The 24,487-nt window shown below is 41.7% G+C and overlaps 1 pseudogene across 2 annotated transcripts in view; it reads right to left on the bottom strand.

Moving 5' to 3' along the window:
* Positions 1–24,487, bottom strand: part of LOC144768027 (epidermal differentiation-specific protein pseudogene) — a 171,530-nt pseudogene that overhangs the window by 43,675 nt on the left and 103,368 nt on the right. The window contains exons 2-3 of one of the 2 annotated variants that reach the window (XR_013598418.1): positions 15,958–16,069; positions 12,142–12,240 (exon numbers count right to left, since the gene is read on the bottom strand). The product of XR_013598418.1 is annotated as an epidermal differentiation-specific protein pseudogene, transcript variant X1 (transcript). The remainder of the gene's footprint in view (positions 1–12,141; positions 12,241–15,957; positions 16,070–24,487) is intronic. The other variant, XR_013598419.1, reaches the window with a different exon arrangement.

The following is a 24,487-nucleotide window of genomic DNA, read 5'->3' as shown; positions in this document are numbered from 1 at the left end:
GCTCGTTTTTTAGCTGTTTAAAGCTTCGAGAGAGCCATATACTCTACAAGAGGGCCTAAATGGAAAAGAATGGGCGAATCAATTTGGTCTCCAGTTTTGAGTTGGAAAGCAGGATTACATTCATTTATCTAGATTTGCTTTGATGGGATGGAAGGCAACATATAACCTATAATATATGTAACAGGTATTATCTAAAAATTCTTGCTGTTTGATGTAATATATTTTGTGAATTATTGGGGGAAATCTCTGACTCATCAAAGGTCTTGTATTGCCTATTGTATCAAATATTGTTTTATTCTATTATTCTTTCTTTCTTATCGATGAGAAACCCTTGAATATGAATAAGATTATGATTATGACTATGATGGTTTATGATTTCAACTTGTACTCTTCTTTAGTATGCTTTTTTTTTTCATTTCTCTGTTATGTACCTGTCTGGATTGAGTTCAATAAAAAAAAAAAAAAAAATTAAAAAAAAAAAAATTGCCATTGTTGAGTGGGATAGAGGAGGCCTGAATCTGTGGTACTTGAGCAGGTATCATAACAGCTTTGGAGTTTGTTGTCCAAAGACAAAGACTTACTCAACCAGCCCAAATTAGAAAGGTCCATTGCACTGGACTGTATTTTATGCAGAACAAAGGATAGGTGTTATGACCGCACATACAGAATTCTGATGGCCTTTATTGAGCCCTTCTCCTTAGCATGATTGCATGGCAGACTGTCCCAGTCTGATATCATTTTGCAAGATCAAATGTGACCAATGGAGGAGATGGGCAGCACTGTAGGGGTGGGCGGAATTCACGTAATCGCGTTACGCAAATCTCTGCGAAACGGTAAAAAATCTCTGCGAACACGCAGAAATCCCGCGAACATGCGGAATTGATTGTTCGCTATGCTTTTTTACTGTTCGCAATCGCTGTTTGCCTGCTCGGGGGGAAATATCTCGCGAACACGCATTTGAGAACGCGAACAAGTAAAGAATTTTGTGAAGCCGCGGAAAGCAGAATTTTGGGCAATTTCGTGTTCTCTGCGGAACGCGAAATTACCCAAATTCCGCAAATTCCGCGAACGGAACAGAATTTGTTGCTCAGGCCTAGGCAGCAGTTGATAAACAGTGATCAAATGTGAAGGGGTTCCCATCAGAGGTTTTTAAAAGAACCAGAATCCTGACATTCCCATCATGGGTCAGCTGTATGTCAAAATATTGAGTTAAAATAACTTTTTTAATGATTTTAGTGCCTTTTAGAGTTCCTTGCTAACTCACAAGGGCAACTCGCAATTTATATAAAATGCAGAAGCAAACATTCTGCTTAATTCAGATATGAATATCCTCATCAGAGTTAGGCATTGAAGCAGGCAGGATTCCCGTTGTCTCCAATTTTGTGTTCACTCTTTATTGAATCCCTGACTGTAGCAATTCAGGAAGATGTACAAATTGCACCACCTCCAGACAGCATGTGTCAAATGAAACTATACTCTGATGACATTATACGTTTGTAAGCCGGAAAGAGATAGTGTTGAGGGTGTTCGAGTCATTTCAAGAGTTAAGGATAGAAATTAACTACTCGAAGACAGTAACCTTGGTGTTTGAAATTTTGTGAGAAGTTGGCCTGGTATCTGCTGTCCACTAATTAAAGTGGGCACCCAGTACCAATCCAAACAACCCTTATGTTGATTTAAGAGGTTAAAGATAACCTTAGAAGGCTATCCAAGTGGTAGCTGTTGAGAGCAGCCTTCAGCCTTAGTCTTGAAGGAATGTTAAGCAGCTTGTTTTACCAGAATGCAACCTCATTGTATTGGTTAAATGAAAGGATAACTACACAGTAGTTATAAAAATATGTATTTATTATTATAACACTCTCTAAATACTTAACAGTATCTGCTACATGCAGATAAACACAAATTACTGTAGCACAGAAACCATCGTAAGTAGCACTAATACACAGTGGGCTCCAGGGTGAGTCCAAACTATATATTAAAATAAAGGTATAAGAACCACGACATGAGACAAGACAGTGTCTAGAGGATATATAATATCTGGGACCCAAAGGAACCATCCAAGGTGGGTACGTATGGACCCCACGGTGGATGGGTGCAGTGTGGGAACACGAATGCAGACGCCGTAAACTTCTATCAGACAGTCGAGGTTGCAGTTTGAGGGCCTCATTTATGAAAAGTGACGCATCGCTGCGTGAAAACAGTGATGAATCTCTTTTCATTGTGCCCTCCTTGCGACACCAATGATGCGTCATATTTAGAGTATGACGCATCATTGCGCAAGGAGTTACACATACGTCAGTATTTCTGAAGTATCTGTATGGCGCAAAAGTGACGCATTGCTGGAGTATCACAAAAGTGACGCAACTCCAGCAATGCGTCCTTTCACATGGGGCAAGCCCCATGTGAAAGGGCCTGCGTAAGATATTGACGCATTTGTATCCTAGAAGTGGCGCAGTGAAATCTATATTTATAATATGACGCATCATGTCGCAAGGAGTTACAGATACGTCAGTATTTCTGACGTATCTGTAGGCACAAAAGTGACGCATTGCTGGAGTGTGTCACAAAAGTGACGCAAATCCAGCAATGTGTACTTTCACATGGGCAAGTCCCATGTTGTTAGTGCCTGCGTCAGTCTTACGCCTGCCATGAATCAGGCGTAGGATTTTGACGCATTGGCAGCCAAGAAATGGCGCAGTGAAATCTTATAGATTTCACAGCGTCACTTCTACGACCATTTCTTGCGTCAATACGCCCCCCTTGCATACATTATACCTGGTGCAGCTATAATTATTATTATTATTATTATGCGTTCTTATATAGCGCTCGATTACCCGTAGGCATCTCGGCGCTTGCCTTGGGAACCCGTCCTGGCTTTTACCTGTGAGATACCCGTACTGGGCATCCCCAAGGTGAAAGCCAGGCATCCCGCCGCGGGGGGGCCGTAGTGGAGATTAAGCAGGCTGATGCCCAGAGCTGCAGAGTGTGAACCCGTGATTTGAGTAGGCACCGAAACGAGAATTATCAAGTCCGTGGATATTTGGGCTCAAGACCCTGCCGCGTCGGGAATTGAACCCTGGTCCCGGTTCTGACCTCTGCTTCTGGGTCTACCTCCTCTAACCAGTGAGCCACACTTCTCCACTCCACTATAATGTGGCGCAGGGGTTTACAAAGTGACGCATCTACCTAAATGCGTCACTTTGTAAATATGGCGCAACAAGGCGCATTTTTTGCGCCACTGGTGCGTCACAAAAAGTGACGCACCGGTGGCGTAAAAGTGACGCTCCGGCGGCGTAAAAGTGACGCACAGCCTCATAAATGAGGCTCTTAAAGATTAAGGACCCTTCCTAGTGGATTATGAGGAATCCCTTTGGATCATAGGAGGTTGAAGAGCCACCCCACCCGTGGATACCATGGTACCAGTGTTACCTATCCCAGGAAAGCTGGGTGAATATGGCTGAAGTGGTGTCGGAAGCCGCTGTCGATCACAATGGAGGACTTCAAGGAAATGCCTCTGAGGGAAAGAAGAAAAGTGTCTGTTGGAATCCAAAGGTGGATCTTTGTCAAATAGTACCTGAAAGCAGAGGGGACAGAGTCTGGGTCACTTAGGAGTAACCAGGTGCATGGTAGACGAAATCCCACCAATGTTAGGTGCTTAAGGTGTGTGGAGGGGTTTTTGACTCTGCAGCTACCGGGACCAGGAGAAGTCAAGGACAATAAGGAGCCGGATACAAGCTCTCCCACAAAGGATGTCGAGTGCTGGAGAGTCGGTGTCCACCTTGAGCACCAACAATCCTTGGCAGCGGCAACCCAGGAAGATGGTAAAAAAAGGTTACGGTTTGAACCAGCAAGGCCCAGGAGACTCACCAAACACAGGTGAGTCGGACTGAGCCTAGAGCGATCAGGGGAGCCAAGGAAAGCAGTGTTGACCCTCAAGAGGACCCACAGGCCAGAGGCACAGGAGTCGTGAGGGGACCTTGAGCAGAATTACAAAGCAACATTCCATGGAGCACTCAGTGCAAGGAGGGAAATGTTCTTTGGTGGAAATTGTGCCAGATATTGGGGCTACTGGGAGCCCAGTGCACTTGTTTTGGGAACACCAACAAGCATATGCACTTGCAAACGTATGCAGTGCACAGGGGTATGGGTATAGCAGCTTCCACAATGGATTCTGACCTCAAACTTGGTGAGAGGGCAGCTCAGACCTTGTGGGACATAAAACCCACCTCCTGAGATGCTGGAGCCTTCGGAGTCCACAGGAGCTGAGGCTCACAAGGCCGGTCGGTTGGGTTATGGGCCCTGCAGTTGCAGGGGAGTGCCTCCTTCACTCCAAGAGAGATATCTTTGGTTATCCTTGATGCTCCACAGGTCCTGCATGGAGCCTGTATGGTGCACGGGCAAAACGATGCTTCAGACTGAGAGGGAGACAAAGTCATGCCTTAAACAAAGTCCGGCAAAGACCAGAGTGCCCAGGCAGTCGAAGGTCAGTGGTTTCTGGTTCAGGATCTTGTCCACATTGAATCTAGGGTCCTACAGCCAGGTAAGCCCTTTTGTACCCACAGGAGAGGGTTGGGCCGATTTAGGGGACCCTCCCGGGGGTGGGTCAGGACAGCGGTGAGGTTACTCCAATGTCCATTATCCAGTTTTGTGCCAGAGTCCGAGCCAACGGCTCCTAGGTCTTGTTTGAACTGGACTATGCACAGGGACACCAAATGTGCCTTTCATGCAGATTTACGGCCACTTGCAGGCGTGTCCACCCAGGCCTAATACACTAAATCCTTTCTAGGAGGTGATCACACCTCCCTGTGACAGGATGCCTATTGTTCTGCCTTCCACTGCTCGAGCTAGGCTTAACAGCAGGAGGGCAGAAATGTGTCTCTGGTCTGCAGCAACCCTTTTGGGCTGCCCGGGACTACAAGTCTGGTACCGGTTACACCATGGAGCTCACAAAGCTCGATTCTGCAGGGTGGAATCATACCTTCCACATCGATTACCGGTGTGGAGGTTGATTCCACAATGTTTGACACCAAACACAATAGGGTTACTTTCAGCCATTTTAGATTTGGCCATCGCGGTTGCATAATGCCAGTCTATATGTCGTAAATGGCTGTAGCACTAACAACCTGGGAGAATGGACTCCGTAGGCTGCATGGGTATCCTGCTTATGCATTGGTGCCCTCTCACTTAGAACTATGCACCCTGCCTTCAGGATTGTCCAGGCCAGCTATAGGGGTAACTTATAGGTTTTAAGTGTGGTGAAACATAGATATAGTAAGCCTATACCTTACGTAAGTGGTGCATGCACCAACTTACACAGGCTGCAATGGCAGACCTGTAGATTCATTTTGCTTGGGTGGCATAATACATGCTTCAGCCCATGGGAGGCCTCTGGGGTCCCAATGCCCTGGGTACATGGGTACCACACACTAGGGACTGACAAGGGTACCCCAGTATCAAACCTGGAGTGTACCAAAATACATAACATTACAGTTTAGGGAGAAAGCAGATAGACTGGAGTTCTGATTAGCAGGATCCCAGTCAGACTAGTCAAAAACAGTGTAACATGAAGCAAAGAGTGGGGGGTAACCATAAGAAGCAGATCCTACTTTCCTACAAATTTGCATTTGGAATTATCATCAGATTCAATTTTACATTTGCACAATGATGGGAAAAATAGATGTTTAGGGAAATATGGGCCTGCCTATTTAGGAGAACGTTATGATCTGAATGATGTCCTTTACTGAAAAACGAAGACTTCATGATGACTCAGTGGTCTACATTAGGGCCTGCGATTCGTGTCATCCTGCTTGAGATGTCGAAACATCCTTTATTTTTTTAATTGTTTTTGAATGTTCCTTGTGTTCTTTATATAGAGTTTTTCTGAAAAATGTAATGTTAATTTTCAAGGTTTATTTCAGGAAATCGAATACCCCACCCTGCACTACCTACTTAATATTTGCCAAAGGAGAAGGGTGGATTAGCACTTGCTGACATACAGTTGTAATAATTTTGTGCGTTTGCACCCTTTTGTTCAAGATTTAAAAAATCGAATTAAATGTTCCGAAGAAATATGTAGTAACATGGTACTTCTGTTTAATGCCCCCAAAAAGGTGCAAATATAAAGCATTGGTCTGTATTTTTAGAAGGAAAGAACAACTCTCGAAGCAATTTAGTGTACATTTGGTTATGGAAACTACATTGGGTAATTTGGTGTTAGTAGAGTGATGTTTTCCCAGAGAGAGAAAGATTACGTTGGCAATGCACGGGCTCAATAAAATAAACAACTTCATGTCAAGAGATGGTTAGTTTTCCTAGTTGGAAGACCAGGATCAGCCTAAAGCAGACAAAGAACTGTACTGGGCCTCTGCCATAGCCATGAAACGGGAAAATGAGACACAGGTTTAATTAACTGGCAATCAATTTACAAAAGAGGTCTTGGATACATTACCGCACCGATTATCTCACAGTGAAACTATTTTCACGTGAATCAAGGATCAAAAGAAACAAGACCTCATAGTTTCTTAACCATGAATAAAATTCAGATAAACAATATACCAAAATTTGATCAGCACACCTTAGCTCATGAAATTTAATCTACAAAATGAATGTATTTGTAAAAATCCTTTATTCTTTTTTCCCTAATGCTTTACAGGGTAGCCAACTTGTTCCGTCCTTTTATAGGACTACTTCAGGGCTCAAAGAGATTTCTTTCATATGAACCAAAGTGTATGTTCCAATATTTCTATTAAAGGCAAGAAGTCTTTTTCTGAGTTTTAAAACGGGAAATTCCAATAGGTCCAATTTTTTTGATAACCAAGTATCCTGATCAAGTACATTTGGCCAATATCGGCCACTGTATCTATTCGATGGAGTTTAAGGCATCAGTTCGCCCTCCTCCGACTCTTCTCTGTCCGTGTTGTCAAACAGAGAGTCCTACATTTCATAGCTTTTACCTTCTTGCCTTAAATAGAAATTTTGGAACATACACTTCGGTTCATATGAAAGACATCTGTTTGAGCCCTGAAGAAGTCCTATAAAAGGACGAAATGCATTGGCTACCCTGTGAACAATAAAAGAAAAAAGAATAAAGATTTTTGTGAATACATTTATTTTGTAGATTCAATTTCATGAGCTAATGAGTGCTGATCAAATTTTGGTATATTAATTAACTAGCAATGCATACAAAGAAGTGAATGCACTTAATATTAGAATAATTAGAGGAGCACATATTCAAAGGTTGCAGTTTTTCACAATATAGTTAATATATCAAATACCAGTATTTTTACATAAAATTTGAAATAAGAAGTTCTCAGTTTTTTAAGAGGTTTGCGGATACCAGGAGTTGGATCCATATTGTATGAATGTGGCCCAAAAGATCACAGTGTTTAAGAATTTTGTTTTCTATAGAGGAGAAGTTGTTAAGGACAACAGCAGTGAAAGAGATGATTATATTAGAATGTTCAGAAGCATTGACAGGTCTCTTCCTCTGTGAGAAACATCTTATATAGATAGCCATGTTAGTAGCCAGATCTTTGATTATGTCACGTTTGGAATCAGAAATTGCGCCTATGTTTTACTGAATGGAAATATAAAATAAGGAAAGTTTGAAGAAGTGAGGAGTATAATGAAACAAGACTAGGGGTTTGGAAAAAATCAAAACATTTTGTGGAACTTTTATCATTAAATGTCATTGATTTAAGCACTTTGTTATTTGTATTGTGTTGTAGAACATGTCTCTTTTTTGTCTAGGTTCACAGGATATTGTTAAATTGAATATATGTATATATTATATTTATTACATCTTTCCTGCTTCTTACACTATTCTGTCTGCTATGCTTTACTTGAGGTCACAAGGCTCAACGTGAATGGGACATGTTAATGTCAGGATTACACCCACAGCCGACCCTGGGCTCAGCAGACAGCAAAACAATCATCCTGCACAGACCAAACTCTTAGCCTGACTCACAATAAACATTGGGTGGGGTTCTACCTCATACACCTCCACTGAAGATATGCCCCTCAGTGCAAACAGCTGAGGTTGAGCAGGAACTGAGTCTTAACATCTATACCTACACCCCAGACCTCTGTGGGTGATTATTCAGAGTGTTTTTTCAAATGAATGACCTGTTCAGCTCAGCTATAGGTGAATGTGTTTTTCTTGTTTGTGTTTGGACATTATTATGCCCTCCCAGTGGACTGAGGGAAAATTAAGATGAAAAACATAAGAGTTTGAAACTTTAAGTTAGAAAGGCACATAGTTTGTGCGGTGACTCATTTTACATTACACTCTCCTTTAAGCCGGGCCCCTTGATATAGAGGTTTCCAGGCATTGTGCTTCTCAAGTGTTATCAGTGTGTCACACTGTGTCTGAGTTACACTCCCTTTGGCACCTCCTGGAGTATGTCTCAACCTCTAACTATCACTACCTTTAGAGAATCACGTGCACAGTATGAGTAACTGTGTTACTGAATTGGAATTAAATATTGTCATAGCTCCATTGGCTATCACTGGCAAATGTCAGAATTCCACCACACATAAAATGCTAGGTGGCAACAATTGGTCAGTAAGTAGTTCCTGATGTTGGCCTCTCCGTCACTGCAGTTTATACCGGGCACGTAAGCTCTCCTCCTGCACTTCGGCTTGTTTCTTGTGAAGACTGTCAACTGCTGTCCAGTTACTTGATAAACTTTGGTTCTCCTGCATTACTTCGGGGGGGTGTCTTGTTAAAACTATGGACTGTGGTAGTCTCTTGTAGTGCGGGCATGATTTCTGGTGATTAGATGGTCTACAGCAGCGCTTCACAACATTTCAGAATTAGGAGGTTGGAGGGAACTCAAACAGACTAAGAGCCTTATTTAGATCCAAGCAGATGGAATACTCCATCACAAACATGACAGTAGTCTTGTCCGCAGTATTATGATCTCCATAGGATATAATGAGATCGTAATAAAGGGGATGGGATATCCAACACATTTGTGACAGAGTATTCCCCTCTGCCAAGATCTAAATCAGGCCCTACACTTTCCAGGTACCCTACATCCATTGATGCGCACAGTCAGTAGCTCTACTAGGTACCACGCATTAGGGGTTAGAGTACTATCACTTTTAGTGCTGGTATTCACATCACTGCACTGAAAATGCTAATGTCATGAAGAATAAAAGAACCTTTATGCGAGACCAGGATCTGTAGCGCTATAGGGTTAATAAACGCATGAGCCAATGTGCTTGCTATTCTGCTCCAGAAATTTATTATGAACTAGACCCAGAACTAAGAGAGAGGCCTCGTTACTATGGAAATTGGCTGGGCTCAACTTATTTTCTTTACTTTTACTGAAGTCCTTAGTAGTTTCTCACATTTCCTGTCATTAAATCATAAAGTAACATAGTATAGTATTGAATACATGTTAATGCAAACAGCAGCCTCTTGGCTGTAGCACAGATCAATTATTACACGTGGGACTATTATAATTACCACTATATACAAATGAGGTACATCGCTGTCAACATACCGAGAGCACCAAACTCAGAAAAAAGAAATATATTTACGGATGTGGGGAGAGAATGAGAAAGAGTATGTGTGTGTATGAGTGTGTGCTTGTGTATGAGTGAGAGAGAGAAAGAGTCAGTACATGGCCAAGGGGAAGATGCAAGAACGTATGTGCAGAAGTAGAATGAAAAGACTGGTGAAAATGAATGATGTGTAGATGTTCAGAAAGCTATCAGGAGAAAAGTGTCAGAGAGAGAGAGAGACTATAGATGAAAGGGGGTGAAGGGAAAAGCAGAGAGATGGAGATGCTCTGCAGGTCACTACCCCTTCCACAGCCCTGGTAATATTGAGTTCATAGTTAATAATCTCCAAACTGAAAAAAAAAATGATTTTGTTTATTTAGAAAAAAATAATTGCTATCACTCAGGGAGATGATTATTCTAGCATTGGTAATACCAGTAGGCCAGTCTTGTTTTGAGTGTATGTTCATTGTTGTATAATATGTCTGGACAATATGAACAGACAATGAACTGAGAGGTACTCAAAACAGGTCATTATTTGATCTACTCACTAGAAAGTGTCACTCGAAGTGTCACACTTTTGACAGTCGAATATCTCTCATGTGCCAATTGAAGCCATAGAAATGTCACACCAAAGCAATCTGAGAACCTGGCAGCTATGAGTCAGGTCAGGCTACTGTGGCATTTCAAGGACTCATAAGTTTTCCCCCTTGAAGAGAAGTACACATCCCTCTCCAATGCACACAAGATGTTCGCCTTGTTCCGCATCTGCCTCTTCATGGCACCTTGCCTTCTGAGCAGTGCCTGGACTCATTCAAGGATTCTTTTAATATTCCTCCTGAGCAGTCGAACAGCTGTCTAAGTCAAGGAAGTGCCTCTCCTGGCAGCTCAAAGCTATGTTCATAGGTTCCTGAACCTAGCATGGGGAGTTTGAGTGAGATAACTCAATCCTGGTGAACAGGATTTCCCATCACCATTGGTGTAGAGACCCCTTAATCTGGTAGAGCAAACTTGCCACACTAGTTGGAAATGCCTCCTCTATCTGTATGTGTATGTTCCAATGGTCCTTTCTGAGACTGATTCCAGGTAGTTATTTAGTTTTGCTTTATGAAGTGGCTATTTATTCGACCACCAATCAATAGTAAATATTCTCTACTATTTACTCGGTCTCGATAAAATAGTATAAAATTTAAGCTATTTAACCAGTGACCTGCTAAATATCAGAACATCATTCTTTATCTTTATTTTTTCACGCTCAATCTTTCTCACGTCAATCAGACAATGCTTAACGACTAAATAGGTGTCAGTACAACCTTTGAAAGTGATACAACGTGAATTTACATTGACTCTTAAAAATGGATGTAGCAATCACGCTCTGAAAGAACCAACGTAAAGGGTTGTGGAGGCAATGAATTACCACAAATTTAAAAATAAAGTCTTAGTGGAAACTAAACTGGAAAATAAAACAGAATAACTGTGGAGTACACAGTTCTTGTTGACGGGGTCTGTTGAAAATGAATTAAATACCTATTGTATTGTATTGTATTTAGCTTTTATATAGCGCATGCTATCACCCTACGGGTATCCTGGCGCTCAGACTTGAAAAATAGACCAACACAAAGACCGAAGCAGCAGTAGGGGCAGTCTAAAGGTCCGACTTGGGGAAGAGCCAAGTTTTCAGGCCCTTCCTAAACTCAATCAGAGAATTAGCTTGTCTAATGTACTGCGGCAGCCCATTCCACAATTGGGCGGCTGCCGCACTGAAGGCCCACCCCCCCATCCTGGAGCGCCTAAATCTGGTAGTCACCAGTAGGCCAGTGCTAGAGGATCGGAGTTGCCTTTTTGGGTTGTACCAGCTAAATTTCTCTTGTAGAGGGATAGGGCCTTGGTTATGCGCTGCTCTGAATACAATACAAAGAGATTTAAAGTGTACCCTTTCCTTAATGGGCAGCCAGTGAAGGTCTCTTAGCGCCATCATAGTAGAGGACCTATGTTTTCTGTTCTGTTTCTTATAGCGCATAGATCTAAACAGTCTGGAAGGGATTGATGTTACATCCTTTTGAAGAAATTGGAGTAATGTACCTTTAGACCTTGCCCTGAAGAAGTCCTGTGAGGTTGGGATGAAACGCGTAGGCTGTGCCTTGTTATTTATATGCACTGTTCCAAAGAATCATGAATAAAAGAAAAGAATAAGGATATACACTTTTCAAAAGAAGAAAGTTGTTGTGTTGTCTTTGGTATAAAAGATACTTCTATTTGTCTTTATGAATATGTATTTTGCCTCATGAGATAAAAGGTTTGCGATAAACATTGGTATTAAGTACAGAAGCGGAGCTCCTCTACCTTTGCTGATTTGCACCATTCGTTATCTTGCCACAGACGAAATAGTAGAGTTCCTGTACTATTTGACTTGCATCCAGATAAATAGTGTAAAGGGGGTCTTTATTTAGCCAAACATTAAAAAAAAACTTCAGGCAGCGCCAGGGTTGTGTCTATCTTAAAATAGGAGTTGAGGGAAGACTATGTAGCATTCAAAAGTAAGCGCATATACAAAAATGTACAAAACCAGATGAATACGTTGTTTTCACAGTAAAAGGCAGTAAAACAATTTTGTAAAAAATCTTTTATGTTTACATGATATCAAAATAGGAAATTAAAATTCATACCTGTTTCAGGAGCTTCAGGATATGGTACACAGATATTTTGTGCTGCGCTCTAGTGGTATTTGTGTATCTGCAAAGAATGATGAGTATAACATGTAAAGTATGGTACATACATGTTATCTTCACTCGTGACAATAAAAAGCATTCAGAAATTGCCTTTTGATGATTTGTGAAGCTGGGCTCATTTTTGTCTTCTTATGGAAGGGGTTATTTTAGTTTTGGGCTTCCTCTTAAGGGGGATTGCCGTACCTTAGTATTTTAGAGCTGGCAACATAACAGCAGCCGGCAAGCAGCAGCAAACAGGCAGTGAAGAAACACAGCTGATATCTGGGCCACAGAAGGAGGAACACTACATAAGGTATTTGCTGCTAGCGGACATAGTGCTTTGGGGCACATGGAGGAGGTAAGCTGGATAAGACACAGTATTGGGCTTTTTGGAACAGGGGAAGTGAAAGTAGGGGACAGGTAAGCAAATTTAGGAGGGATTTGTCTATTCACTCAATGACCAGCTGAATAAACACAGTTATTTACACTATTCACATACCAGAGTGGGTTTCAGGCATAGACCCTTATTGGTTCCATTCCATGAGTGGCCCTCCAGACACATTACATTTTAGGTCCCCACCTAATGTATTTTGCAAATGGTAGTTTGTTTATAACATGCTAAGCAGGATTTTAAGCGGCCCAGGTCCTCTCTCTAGTGGGCCCTCATTTCTTGACAGTATTGGTTTCGGAAATAAAATCTGGAAGACAAAAATCAGAGTGAAAGACATAGAGATCATTGTGGATGGGAGTGGGGGAAAAAAGTGAAGGATGATGACCAGTAGGTGGTCCACCAGATGGGCTATATACCAGAGCCATGTGGACCAGGGCAAGAAGAACCAGGACCATGGTGACGAAGCCCAGAGGGGATGAGAAACAAATGTACAAGAAGGAACATGACCAGCAGGAACCAGGGGACGAATGCCCAAAGAAACAGAAGGACATGGGCCTGGGATCAGCAAGACAACAAGGGCTTGAAATGTCCTGGAGTACTGACCAGGATCAGAGGGATGAGGAGAACCAGGAATATTAGACCTATATGGACAGATCCAGGAGGACCACTACCAGGAGAACATTGGAAAATACCACCTGAAGCAAGAGGATCAGGGCCACAGAGATCATATCAAGGAGGGCCAAGGGGCAAGAAGCAGAAAGATCAGGAACAGAAAGACAAGAACATGGAAGGTTTCTGTTTAGCAGGACCAAGATGCCAACATATCAGCAGGATGAGGAGAAAGCATAGGGCCAGTGGTATTAGGATCAGATGGTTGATGAGAATCAAAGTTAGGAAGACCCTAAACCAGGAAGACAAGAAATACATAGACTAGAATGACCCGCAACATGGCAAACAAAAGGACCACGGTCAAGGGGTCAATGACAAGGAATACTCAATCCAGGAGGACCATTGTTAAGAGGACAATGACAGAGGAGACCAGGGTCCAGATGGACAAGAATACGGTGGAACAGGAAAATTAGGACAGCACTGGGATAGTAGGACTTGGCTGAAGCAGGATGACCGGGGTACTAAGAGGACTAGAATAACCAAGTGCCGTGGGACCAGCAGCAGATGACCAGACAAAGGACTACAAGGACTACACAGAAAGGGGAACCAAGAGAAGAAGCATTAGAAACAGGCAAATCAGTGGGACTAAAAACAAGTGCAGAAGAACCATATGGACTAGAGTTAGGGTGAGAAGTATGAAGAGAGACAGGACTGGAGGCCTGTGAAATTGGAGAACTAGAATCTAGAGGACCATAGAAGGAGTACATACGAATGACAAATAGACAGAGCAGGGCCGGAAATGCTAGTGAAAGGATGCTCTGGTCCCACGGAACTAACAATGGCTAGGGAGATCAATGGTGAGCTGTTAAGTTATAGCAGAACCATGAGAATAAGGAACAGGAGGACCAGAGCAATAAGGATCAGGGCCATAATGGGGAGGACATTGAAAATCAGGATTGGGAACATATTGGCCATTATGACCAGGAGACCAAGATAAGCAGGATAGGGATCATTACTACCTGGGGGACCAAGGCCAATGGAACCAGGATGGTCTGCACAAGGGGGACTCTATAGCCTATAGGGCTGTGAAGATCCAGACCTATGGGGCCAGGTTGAGCAGGATACCAAGTGGAACAGATCAATCATTTTGGTTAGCAGGATAAGGTAAGGGTGAGAACAATCAGATCTAAAAAGGCCTGCCAGAGCAGGGAAGACTAAGGGGACAGAACAAGAGTGGCCAGAAGTTAAAGGATGAAAAGGACAAGGCTCAGGAGGACCCGAACTAAGATCAACCACCAAAAAGACATCATAAGTTTTGAATATCGCAAATATGACATCCAATAGATGGCCAATTAAAAAAACTGTTCTTTAATGGTATAAGACTCAGAATTTAGGGGAGCACAACAATAGATTTTTACTAGGCTTTGGTTAAATGTTATGTATGTCAGAGGAATCAAAGTCATTTTGGTAATTTCACGTAATTCTTATGACCTGAAATTACTGAGATTACACAATTATGCAGTTAGTATAATTAACAGTGATTTTTAGCAAAAATGCCTACCACAAGAGCACAGTAACAGAGTGGAAGCAGATGTTGGCTGCTGCTGTTCATGTTCTATTGCATTTTGCACTATTATCTAGGTTACTCTCCTCTCACATAGTTTAGCTGAAATTTCACTTAATTATGCTACAGCAAATTACGGGAGTCAAGTCCAGCACTAATTCTAACACACAAAATGAGCATCTTTGGTTTAAATGCTGGAAATCGCCTGGGTGTCACTACAACAATTACCTAATATCAGCATTATTACAGTTTTGTGTATCGCTGATTTTCAGCAGGAAATATCAGTTCTTTTATTATGAAGGCTAGAGGTTTCCCAGAATAATCCATAATTGGATTTTTTATTCAGCTCTCTTGTGATTTATTCCACATAGGCCACACACACTATCAGCCATGCACAAAGTCTGCTTTTTAGCTGACGGACACCAAGTACTTTGAAGTCAGAGGCTAGAATCACTATGCAAATCTTGCAATAGAAAGTAGCACAATCTCCTTTGGTTTTCAAACTGTTCCTGCATTCTGAACCCAAGAATCACTGGTCAGACCTGTATGGACTGGTCATGGTTGTTTTGTTGATTCCAAGCCAGGCAGCTCTCTCCATCTGTTGTCATAATCTCAGACACTAATAGCAACATCAAAAGCAGAGGATACATGAGTTACACTAGAGCAGAAATAAACCTAATGTGTCAAAAGGAATACATTGGCAGCTTTCTCCTCATCCATCACCTACAATTGGTTTTAGGGAGGTACGCTTAACCACTTGGATGCTAAGCAGCCTGCTGCACTTCAATGTAATTTCCATTGAAATGAATGGGCACTCCATGACGAGTTACCCTTGTCATTAGCATCCAAGTGAAGCATTATATGTGGGGTAGCATGTCTACCATGCTATAAGGCAGCCTGCTACAGGAGGGCCACCAAGTTGTTCACCATGCACTTGGCATGCCTTCTTTGCTGGACTAGTGCAGGGACAATCGAAAGACAGCATGCATTGAGAGTCTTTCACAAGAAGCACCATATTCAGTATTTTTCCACTTTTAAAAATAAATAGTCAGGAAACACATTCTTTTCAGTCTGCATTTATCTGTAAAATCAGTAAAAATGAAAATTACATTTTTCTCTTGTGTTGTCTTTGAGATATCACAATGACTTGGTGCCAAAGTCCAGCTGTCTGCACTCACCTGCAGTGATCTTGGGGTTGTCATCTACTAGCTTGTGTTCTCTCTGCAGCAATCACTGCTTCAGGTGGCCGGTCTTTTAAGGCTCTTGCTGATGGTGTCAGCAGGCTCCACTCTAGGCATGGGGCATGAGAAAAGCAAATAGAATGCACATAAATCACTCACGGAAGCACATGATGTTTAAAATTACTGTATGAACTTGTTTTCTTCTCTCCCCCTTGTGATGTGCATGCGTTGTTTAGTAAAATAGACAAAAATCTCAATAGTCATGTCTCCCACAGAATGTCATTACCTTTGCATCCGCGAAAACAGCATCAAACTCTACTGTCTATAGCTAATTCTAAACCTTACTCTTCACCCTAAACATAAAGTACAGCACTTCATCTAAAGCTAACCGTAGCCAACTTTGAATGCTTTACAATGTCTGTGCTTTGTTATATCTGAATTTTAGTATTTTACAATCTCGATGCTTTAAATTAAGTACTTTGAAATATAACTGATTTTAAACACTTGTAAAATGTATTTGAATTCTGGTTTGCAGAAACTTCGGTGTGGTAGCACTGGGAGATCACACATCTGAATACTACACTGTAATCCAGTAGGGTCATTAATGTTCCAGTTTTATTCCTATTGCTGAACTGTAAACGTGCCTAAACAAATGTGCTAAAGCAGCCAGGCATTCACCAATTCATACAATTTCTCAAATCAATGCCCTTTCCATAACTCATTCTCTCAGTGACTCCCTAAGTTACTAACTTGCTCATTAAATAGCTCAATTACTCCCATTCTCAACCATTCAGTTATCACTCCCACACACCTATTCATTCACTCACTAACTCATTCACTTAACTGCTCACTCTCTCTCTAGGTTAGCCTTTCCTTTTCACCCCCATCTTCAAGTCCCTTAAGTGACAATGTGCTTCGGCCTGTCTTTTAAAAAAAATAAAAAATTAACAGAGGGTCCAAAAACATTCAAGAATAGAAAAGAAAATGAAGACACAAAAAAAAGGAAAAAAGAAGTACATATATTTTTAGCGAATAGTCATACTCAACAAGTAAATAAACAGAAATACCTATACATATTTCTTTATCAAGGGAACCCCCTAGTTCACTCCAAACATTTCCATATACTACTAAGAGCCAGATGTGGGTAAATATCATTTACCGATTCTAAAATACCGAATTTTACCAATTCGGTATTTTAGAATCGGTAAATGATATGTAGGTAATGATTCGGTAAATTTTACCGAATCAGTAAAATTCGGTAAATACCGATTTGGTATTTACCGAATCGGTATTCCCCATTCATTCCTATTGGCCTGGAGGCCCATATGAATGAATGAGAATTACCGATTCGGTAAATACCGAATCGGTAATAGGGGGTAGACCTACAAGGGTGGCAGGGTGTCATATTGACACCCTGTTACACCCCTGTATAGCTCATAGCCCCTGTAGCACATGTATAGCACACTGTATAGCACATGTGGCAGACACACATGCCCAAGGGCATGTATGTTTGCCACATGGCACTGAATAAAAAGCTAAAAATTGCTTTTTGAAAGGTCTTCGGAATTTGCCACCAACTAATAGTTGGTGGTAAATAACAAATCCTTAAATGTAAAAAGCACTCACTTGAATGCTGCTGCATTAAGGATTCAATAATTTACCGAATGAGTATGTTAAGAATTCGGCAATTTACCGATTGCTTAAGTTACTGATTCGGTAAATTAACGAATCCTACAATTTGGCCACCTACATCTGAAAAGCGGTAATTTCTGCCGTAACCGACCAGAATTAGGCTTCCTACATCTGGCCCCAAATCTTTAATGAACGTATAGTTCTAGTTTTAGCTAGTACTCGTTCCCTTTCATAAATGTCTTTCATAAGAGCCAACCATTCAAAAAAAGTAGGAGGGTTAGGCGAGATCCATTCTCTCACGATACAAAGACGGGCAGCTACTAGTACAATAGATACAAAGCTTCTAGTAGCAGGATTATCATACGCCCTAAACCCCTACATAATCTCTTTAGTCGTGAAAGATAGATTAAGTCTTAAGCATTGACCAGAATATTGCGTAACCTTCTCCCAAAAGTCCCATAGCATAGAGCAGGTGTAGAACATATGAAGAATGTCAGCTGCCCCTTGGCCATACTTTTGATAGCATGTTCTATCCACAGCAACACAACCAGATCCCTGTATTGGTTGTTGCCACTTACTGATTCTCTCAGGAGTATATTATAACATACAAATAGTAGGAAACTGTTGCAGCGTTAAGTTAATAGAGTGAGTAGAATTATTTTATGTATATAGAGCCGACACAATCTCACATATATCGATAGGTATGCAGAGTGTCCGACTCCTTTTACTAGCTAAATGACCAGTATCAGCGCTTCTCAAGTGACAGAGCTGTAAGTATACTGTGCTGATTCTAGCTTTAAGCGAAAGATTTAATAAGCATGTTAGTAATTCATAAGAGTGTGGAAGCTGCAGCAGTTGTCATTTTATAAAGTAGTCTCTAATTTGCAGATATTTAAAAGATGATTGATGTGAAAGACCAAAAGAAAGTTGCAAAGATGCAAAAGTGGAAAAGCCACTGTGATCGTACAACTGGCCCAATCTTTCAATTCCAAATCTTGCCCAATTGCAAGCAGTAAAATCAAGAAATATGCTCGGGAGAATTGGATTGTTCCATAATTTAAAATAGTCATGCTGTGTGAGATTTTCTAGAGTGAGTGAAGAATAATCGAGGATTTCGTGCCATATACGAACCATATTCCTAATAGTCTTAAAACCAACTCCCCTATAATAATTAGGATCATTGATCTTGTACAGGAACATTTTACTATCTGTGCCAAGTGCTAGTATAAGACCAAAATATGGTTGTTTATCAGTTAATAAACTTTGTAAACAACCAGTACATGCTGCCCAAACAAAGTTTCAAGTCAGGAAGTTGCAAACCTCCAAGCTTGTAGGGAAATTTACGAAAGTGTATCGCGCGACGTGCTTGCATATAACCACAAATAAAACTACTGATTGCGCCCTCTAATCTTTGAAAGAAGTAATTGGAGACCCATATAGGAATAGCTAGAAACAAATATAAAAACTGGGGTAAAGTTTGATTATATTGGACCTGCTAATAATAGTTACTGGAACTTTATTTCAGCTGCTAATTTTTTTTATGACCTAGTGAAGTATTGTTTCATAATTGAGTCTTGCTCTACAATTGCAGAAATCTGAACCTCAGATACGTTATCACAGTGCAGCCTCCAGTTATAGATGTTAATAATTTTAAATTATGCAGAACTTGGGTTTTATGTGAGTTTAGTTAATATCCTGAAAAGCGACCAAACGATTTCGCCTGTACCTGGATGACACTCAATGCTGTTACTGGATCAGATGTAAAAACCGCAATATCATCCACATACGCAATAGCCTTAAGTTGGAAGATCACATTATTAAATGGGATGATATAGGTATTCCGATTTAATGCTTTAATGAATGGCTCTATGTATAAAGCGAACAGCGGGGGGGGGGAGTGAGCACCATTGCCTTGTGCCACGCTGTATCGGAAATGGAGCAGAATGCAGATTAATATATATAAGTTTAGCCTATGTATTAATATATAATGCACCGATCCATTTCAGAAAACAGCCTGGTAAGCCGTTATTAGTCAATATCTTCCATAATGCATCCCATACAACCCGGTCAAATGCTTTTTCAGCATCTAACAATAACCATCCCCAATTTGCGGGATGTCTTGTTAGCAATATCAAAAGCTGTTATAGCTGTATTAACATGTGCAGTGGTATCTCTACCAATTATAAACCCATGTTGGTGTTGAGCTACGAGGCCAGGCATATAAGGCGCCAAACGATTAGCCAGCACTTTGGCGCAAATTTGAGCATCAGAATTAATTAGAGATATTGGGCGATGAGACCCACAGTCATCCGCCGCCTTCCCTTTTTTAAGGAAAAATCAATATTGGTCATATCCCAAGACTTAGGAGCTTCCATACATTCCCCAATCTGATGCATGACAACACAGAGTAATGGAAGAATAGAACTTTAAAAAGTTTTATAAAATTCCATTGGTATAGCGTCATCCTCAGCAGCCTTGCCTGTTGGCAGTGCAGCTGTAGCAGATGACATTTCTATCTCAGTAATATATTGTTGAAGATAGTCAGCTGCCTCCAAGTTCAGGGGGTGGGGATACCCTAGCTGTAAGTATTATTCCACTTTAGTTTCATCCACATCGTCGGGCAGAGTGTAAAGCCTGGCATGCATTGCAAACCACCCTAAGATAGAATCAGGGAAAAAAGGGGTAATTTGGAGGAAGGATGTGGCAAAGGTGTGATACTCTTTCAAATAAGAATGGATCATCTTCCAAAATTACATTTCGACATTAAAGGTACAAGCAATGCTGGGCAAAGTTGAATTTTTGAAGTAATCTGGAAGGAGCTGCGTTATTCATCAGAATATTTGTTGTACATCACTTAAAGGTCTGTGGGTTGGTACATCATTTCTGCCAGCAGTGATGAGCTGACAGCTGGATCAAGTCAGGAGGAAATGTGTGGAAAGGTAAGGTATTAGCCCTTTTTAGATCTTGCTGAAGATAAATTGATATGTTTGACAGGAGTCACACTATAGCAAAAATGGGAAAATACAAAAAATAAAGTGTTCTTTTGTACAGTTATACATTTTACACTGAGTTCTTATTTTGTTGAGATGTTTAAAATTGTGGTCTGGAACAAAGATAGCACTGCAGAGCTTCTCTAACCCAAAAATTGGCCTCTGCTCTCCCTGTTATAGCAGCGTGCCTCCACAGCTGTGACCACAGTGGCAACCACATATACTACCAGAGCAGAGACGACAGCAGCAATAACTGCTGTCTGGTTGACAGCAATGACAAATGCTTCAACAGCAGGGACCCCAGCAGCAACCAGAATTGCATTATGTCAAGGATAACAGAAGCAACAACAAACTCCAGTACAAACAAGACTAGAGCAACAGCTAGAAGCACATAAGGGGTCAAAGCAGCAACTACAGCTGCCACCTTCGCAGCAAGAACTCCCTGCAACGCAAACACAACAGCACTAACCACAGGTATCACCAAAGGTGCAACAAAAGCAAAACAGCCTACACAACAGTGGGAACCACAGAAACAATGACAGTAACCACTACAGTCACAAAAGCTGACCAGCATTAACAACAGCTACAACCACTGTGTGGAAAGACAAAACCTGCTCCATCAGTTACACCTGTGTTGTTGCGGGGATTCTGCTCATGCACAGAACTCTGCGCAGGAAACCAGGGCCTCAGTGAATTGTGGTGTAACAAAAAACTCACCTCAGAACACAGAACCCCTATCCAACTAGCATCAGTGTCTCATTGGCTCTCCGTCCTAGAGCGAAGCTACCAATGATTAGACAAGCCAGAACATGTGACTTAGGGTACTCTCAGGAATGGTGGGAATCAAGAACACTCTTTCATTTTTATTCTTATACCAGTCCACAACATGAGTAAATAGAGACACGGAAAAGTTTAAAATGTTTATTTTTAACTACGTGCTCCAAGATGCAGTATTTTTGCTAACATAAGCAGGCAAATGATTAGAAATAAAACAATCAGCATTGTTATAATTCCATAAAACACAAAAGGAGAAATCATGTTACAATGATAGTGGAAGCAGGTCCTATAGTGCCTTGTAAACCACCCTCCCCTTGCTAGTAACAAAGATTTATAATGTTAGAAGGTCTGTTAGGCTTAAATGTGGGACCCCATACCTCCAAGATCAGCAGAGGTGAATCACATCTCAGAATCAGCAAAGCTATCTGTCTCTGGAAAAGGATATTCTTCCAAGTGCCCGAATCATGCATGCAATGCAATATTAAAAGCACTAGGATTTTGGTTGGGTACAGCTGTGTGCGTGTTATGTCTAGAGCGTGGGCGGATCAACCTGAATCACAGCATACAATGTTAATATAACCTTGAAGCCTTCTGCACGCAGTGTACAGAATAAGTGCGCGGTGTAAGTCTAGGGATGTGAAAAAAAGACCATTCTCATTTGAAGAAAATCAAGCATTCTAACTTGCAACAGCTACGTACAGTGTTGTGTGCAAAAAGCAGCAAAGTGACAAAATAGGGTTTTACTTCTAAAACGCGTATACTAACATAGCAATGTGTGCAAGTAGAGCCCTGCCCTCACTAGACCCTCCCCTAAGTGGAACACAAACCAAAAGGGAAGCAATTTAGGAACGCAGAGTTCGAGTTCAAGTGAGACAGAACCAAGTTCTTAATTTGCAAAACTGAATTTTGGAAGTGATAAGTTTGAAATAGTCAGGGAAAAAACAAAAAAACAATAAAGGGCGGTATACTGCCCATCATGAAGATAGAAAAAAATTGGAAGGGGTAGATAGTACCCTGCTGATACCCTGTGCTTTGACAGAGACAGAAAACATGACTATTATGAATAAAAAAGCATATAAAAACACTGAAATGTCACAAGGAAGTCTACTTCAGGAGAGGGAAGAGAACTCGGAGAAGGACATAAGAGGATGCGCAAAAGAGGGCGGTGTGGCCACTGTTACCGATAAGGTTACTGGAAGTACGAAAGAGGACAGAGCCATAAATAATGCTGAGGAGGGCGCTTTACCTCCCGGAGCAGATGCAGTCAATATATTGACTCTAACAGAGGCATTAACTGAGGCGATAAGGGAGGGGGAAAGCAGCCTCAATATTCATAATCTGAATGCTACCAATCTACCCGTACTAGGGAAAAGTAATCAAGAGGGTAGTAGAAGCACCCATTTGGTTGGGGGGGGGGGGCTGGAAAAGGAGGCGGTAACGGAGATGGCGATGGTAATGTCAATGGCAATGGCAATGGTGATATTGGTCTTAATAACATGAAGGATATGATTACCAGCGACCCTAACGCATTGATAACCATAACTGGCTCTCCTAGTGATGAATGCTTTTTTTCTGTCAATGAGGGTGAAGAGGAAGGAGAGGAGGTGGGGGCGGCTGGGGGAGGTGAGTCGGATCCCTCTATTGTAGATTCAGGGAGCGACCAGACATTGTCAGGGCTAGAAACAGGGTCTACCACCACATCAGGTTCTATCCAAGACATAGCTTTAAAACGTAAATCAAAAGTCCTGACCAAAAAAAGGAGAAGAGCGAAAGGATCTATAAGCCCAGCTGCTATTAGCGTTGCAAAAAGGTTAGACTGGGATTACGCAGCCACATCTCAGATGTACAAAGAGGGTACTGGTGGCCTAGATGAAACTACGGGCTCTTCACGGATGAATGAGGAGGGGGTTAGGCAAGGGAAATCTGAAATTCAGACCCAGATTCATACCCAGACTCATAATCAGTCACATTCCCGAGGCCAAGACTCACCTAAGGGGCTTGAAATGATTTTCTCAATGCTCAAACAAATCCAAACTGAGGCGAGGGTAGAGAGTCAGAGAGCCAGGCAGGAAAGTAAAAAAATACAAACCTCCCTTCGGGAAGTAAGTAAGGCATGTACAGAATTGGCAGGGAGACTCACGGAAGTTGAAGAAAGAACAGGGAATTTGGAAGATGAAATGAAAGGTTGGAAGGAATTTAGACAAGATCAGGAAAAAACTAACAGTGATGTGTTATGGAAGCTTGAAGATTTTGAGAACAGGCAGAGGAGGAATAATGTCAGACTCCTAGGTATTCCTGAAGGAAGAGAAGGAAAAGACATTAGAGCCTATACAATAGAGCTTCTTAAGGGGGGATTGCCAGATATAAAAGGCTGGGATTGGGAGTCAGAAATCCAACGGGCCCACAGATTCCCATTTGTACAAAGGAAGGGGGCTGGTTCAAGTAAACCCAGAGCAATTCTAATATATGTGGGTAATTACCTGTTGAGAGAAGAGATAATGGCGAAAGCAAGGCCACAGACAAAATGTAGATATCAGGAGGTAGAATTTTTCGCCAGACCAGACTTTTGTCACATGACGGTAGAGCGTAGGTGGAGATTGCGGGAATTAATAACTCCGTTCCAGAGAATTGGCTGTGAGGCATACCTACTGTATCCTAGTAGATTGAAGGTGGTAAGAGACGGCCAATTTAAAATTTTCCATTCGGAAATTAGGGCAGCTGAATTCTTGGAATGGCTGAAAGAAAAGAATTCGTACACTCACTCACAATCCCAAGCACACGCCGATAGCGAACTGGTGGTAGATCTACTGGCAAAAAGATAGTAGGATCTAGGGCATAGTCTTGAGAAAGCTGAAGCAGGAATAGAGCAGTTTAGCATCCTGATGTACATAATTTGTAGAAAGATGTAGATAGTAATAATCTGCACATCTTTTTTTTTTTTTTCTGCCAATGGACAGTAAACAACAGGTGCGGGGGGGGCAGGGGGGCACGGGATCCAAGCAGACACAGCTGTCACACATAGGTCCTCCGGACCTATTTGCCTGTAGGGGGGGTGGGTCAGTCGGGGTGGGGTTTAGGGGCGGGGGGCACAGGGGGGGCAAGGAACACGGAGGAATTTGGAAATATAG

This window comes from Lissotriton helveticus, chromosome 7 (genome assembly GCF_964261635.1).
Source record: "Lissotriton helveticus chromosome 7, aLisHel1.1, whole genome shotgun sequence".
Lineage (NCBI taxonomy): Eukaryota > Metazoa > Chordata > Amphibia > Caudata > Salamandridae > Lissotriton > Lissotriton helveticus.
This window is presented reverse-complemented; position numbering and strand designations above follow the sequence as displayed.